The following is a 4,479-nucleotide window of genomic DNA, read 5'->3' as shown; positions in this document are numbered from 1 at the left end:
ATTGTATTCCTTTGATGCATGTACTGCTTGTTTTATATGATTACGGTTAAACTGAAAAATGAAAAACTAAAGGTAAACGGAAAATTATTTGATTAAGTGGATGGATGAACGACGACCTTATTGGATATCTTGGGAGATGGTGGACAGACTGGGTACATAGGGAACCCTACCGTGAACGTTGCCTCATACCGAACGGGGTATCGAGGATTGATAATTTAATACTTATACCGGACATGGTATGGAGATGATCCGTTTCACCCTCATACCGAACGGTGTATTGAGGGATGATATCTTTTGGCGGTTATACCGGATGGGGTATATGGATGGCCCGTTATTTAAAAATATTGAATAAAAATTCACGTGTAGTGGGAATATCCCTTTGGACCTTTATGGATACCAGTAGGCTAATAAAAGGGAAGGTTGTTGTTCCGACTGATTGTATATTAAATTATGGTATGTTATATGTTATTGACTCTATAGGTTGTTTTTAAAAATCTCACTACGGTAAGTATGCGGTAAATAATTTTATTTATGAAAAACGAATTTACTTAAATTAAAAGCTTCATTAGTTATTTTGATGATTTCTACCAACCTTCATTTCTGTGTCGGTGAGTAACGTGATATTCTTATTGGGTTAGTGTAACTCATTTTTTCATTAACCATTTCAGATCTAGAGGACCAGGATTCAGAGCCCGACCCGCAAGAGGGTTGCGAGTAGGATGCTCAGTTGCTTATTTTTCGTTTATTTCTTCAATTTTTCATTATTTCTTTTAAAATGATCATTCCTATAACCCTATTTGGTAATCTAAATTATTGTGTAAGGAATGTAAACCCTAACTATTTTTTTTCACTTCCGCATTCAATTCATAGTTTATTTTCTTTTTAGTTCACGAGCTGTTACAAAAAAGAAAAATACAAATTAGGGTTGTAGCCCCTGCTACCAACTTATATATATAGACATATGAGATATGTATATATCTAATGTGTGGGTGGTAAAATTTTTTGGAATATTTTGTTTATATATTTACAAAAAAAAAATTTGAATATTTTTTCATTTTGATAATCATAAATATATATTATTAGCATATTTAATTTTATTTAATTGTAGTATGTATATTTGTTATTTTATATAATTTTGAATTAATTGTTACATGTGATATAAATTTATTAGGACATATTGCATGTAGATAATTTGATTACTATACTTTTTACAATTATTTTGATAATTATATTTTTCAATTTAAAATTGAATTCATGATAATAAAATATAAGATATTTTATTATATAGTTTACTATCAAAACAAATAAATTTATTTATTTCTTGTTTATAAAGAATGGTCTAAAAATAAAGAAACTTGTAGTTCGAGAATAAAATAAAATTATTTATTGCATAAAATATGAGGAGAATTATTTTAATTTTATATTATTTGTCTGGAGAACGCGAAAAATATAAAATTTTATTTGTCCGGAGTCGCCATGCCGGAGTTGCAATATTGGTCGAAAGGGGCCCTGGGCCTAATTTGGGATTTTTTGGAATACGTGCAGGTACCAGTAGTGCGTTTCAGTTCCCCGGAAAAAATTCAGGAAAAATTGGGGACAACCTGTAGGCGCACTGTGAAGCCGTGTTCGGACCCCGAAACGAGTAAGGACCCCTCACTTTATTTCCTATCATGGTTTTAAAGTTCAATAAATGATAAAATGGTATTTCATGAATCAACGAATGTGTGAAATTGCTTAAGGTCGCTAATGGAGCCCGAGTCTAGTGTGTTTGTCGGTTAACTGTTATTTGGCCTGTTTTACAGTTTTAAATGCAGCATGAGGTTCGATGTTTTCATTTTATAGTTTCGTGTGCATATTTTACTGTTTTATTGATTATGGATTGAATGACCGGGATATTGATGCTGTATGTTGTCTGTTTGGCATAAATTATCGTTTTGCTTGTTTGTATGTGATTGATAATGCTGACTGAGGGAAAAGGAGAATGAAAGATTATGTAAATGGAAATTGTATAATGTGTTCAGCCTGACTAGATATCTTGGGAGATGGTGGCGGACCGGGTCCGTAGGGAACCCAACCGGGATTGTGGTCTCCCATACCAAACGGGGTATGAAGATCTTATGTGTTTTGGCGCCCATACCGGACGGGGTATGGGGACGGCCCGTTTCACCCTCATATCGGACGGGGTAATGAGGTTTATGGTTTGGCGCCCATACCGGACGGGGTATGGGGACGGCCCTGGAATATGATTTCAAGTGTTAAGGGCTAACGGGTAGCGGGACCCCTATGGATCCCCATGGATACTAATGGGTTGGTAAATGAGGAAAATATGTTGTGTAACGATTGAATTACGAAAAGCTTGATAGGTATTATGTTATACAGTTTATATATATGGTTTCATGATGATGATGATGTTATTGCTTTCGTATATTGTTTTATGAATTTCACCGAGGTAAGTGAATGGTAAAGGTTTTATTATTAATAAAAGGATTTGTTGTAAATTATGCTCCATTGGTCTTTTTGTGTTTTCTACCCACCTTTACCTCCGTGACGGTGAGATATCGTGATGTCTTTACTGGGCTAGTGTAGCTCATTCCTTATTTAATCATTTCATATCAAGAGGACATCGTTCCCGAGCCGGTTCCGCAGGAGGAAGGCGAAGGGGACGCCTAAAGACTCCATAATCATATTCGTAGCTTTTACTTTCAAGTTTCTCCTTTAGGTAGTTTGATCTTTTATATTTTGTGAGCACGTTTTTGGTTTTAGTGTAAGGGATATTATTCAAATTTTGACTTCGCTTCCGCATTTGATATTTTTAATATACATTTCATTATGAATTTTTGGGGCTGTTACATTCATAAAATGCTTAATATATTGATTGATTATGAAAATTAAATTGCAACTAAGAAGAAGAAATGAACTGTCATGTTGGTTGGCAACTCTTCTAATAAGAAGGGTAATGGTAAGAAGAAACCCAAGAATAAACCCATTGCATTTAAAGGTGGTGTGACCAAACTAAAAGGTAAGGGAAAAACTAACCAATTTGATGTTAAATGTTTCTTCTGCAAGAAAAAAAGGCATTGGAAGAGAAACTGCAATGAGTGTCTTGTTTATCTGAAAGATAAGAAACAATGTGAGACCTCAATGAAAAATATTTTTGTGATTTCTTTAACTTCTATTAATCCGTCTATATGGGTATTAGATACCGGTAGTTATTTAACATTTACAATAAGTTGCAGGGACTGCAAATTTGTAGAAGATTGAAGAAATACGAAGTTAATCTTCAAGTTTGAAATGGTGCAAAAGTTGCGGCCCTAACTATAGGATCAATTTCTCTTAGGATGCTTATGGGCAAAATACTTTTGTTGAAGGATTGTTATTACGTTCCTAAATTTTTTTCAAACATAATATCAATATCTTTTATGGACCAACATAGTTTTCATATTATTTTAAATAATAGAATTTGCTATATTTATCATGGTGATGATGTATATGCAAATAGTTATCTTCAACATGATATTTAGGTCTTACCTGATATGAGTGAAAATTCAGGTTTACATGTTTCTAGTCTTAAGAGAAAAAAAGATGATCAAGTAAATCATACATATATTTGGCATTATAGGTTTGGTTATATTGGAGAGAAAAGAATAAACAAGTTGTACGAAGAATGTTACCTTAAAAAATATGATTATGAATTATATCCAACGTGTGAATCTTGTCTCAAAGGAAAAATGACCAAATCTCCATTTACTAGAAGTGGAGAAAGAGCTTCTGAATTATTGAGACTAATTCATACTTATGTTTGTGCCCCCATAAAAATTTAAGCTAGAGGAGGATATTCTTACGTTATCATCTTCATTGATAATATGTCAAGATATGAATTTGTGTGTCTTATGAAATATGAATCTGAGTTTTTTAAAATATTTAAAAGATTTCATGAGAAACAAATTGGTAAAAACATTAAAGTGCCAAGGTTTGATAGAAGATGAGAATATCTTAATGATGGTTTTACTGGATTTCTCAAAGAGAGTGAGATTCTTTAACAGTGGATCCCTTCTGGAACATCACAACACAATGGTGTGTTTGAAAGAAAAATCGAAACTTATTAGATTTGGTGAGGTCAATAATGGTATTTACAAATCTTCCAATTAATTTATGAGGATATGCTTTGAAAATTGTAACATATTTGTTAAATAAAGTACTCACTAAGTCAATCTCTACAACACCATATTAGATATGGAAATGATGTCAACTGAGCCTTAGATGTTTTAAAGTTTAGCGTGGTCCAGCTTATGTTAAGAAATTGCAAATTGATAAATTTGACTCAAGATCTGATAAGTATAGATTCATTGGGTATCCCAAAGAAACAATGAGATATTATTTCTATCAAACATCTGACCATAAAGTGTTTTGTGGCCAACGGAGCAACCTTTTGGAAAGAAAATTTCTTTTTGAAGGAAATCATAGTGAAAGAATTAAACT

The sequence above is a fragment of the Carica papaya genome, chromosome 5 (assembly GCF_054855325.1).
Source record: "Carica papaya isolate Zhongbai chromosome 5, ASM5485532v1, whole genome shotgun sequence".
Taxonomy (NCBI): domain Eukaryota; kingdom Viridiplantae; phylum Streptophyta; class Magnoliopsida; order Brassicales; family Caricaceae; genus Carica; species Carica papaya.
This window is presented reverse-complemented; position numbering follows the sequence as displayed.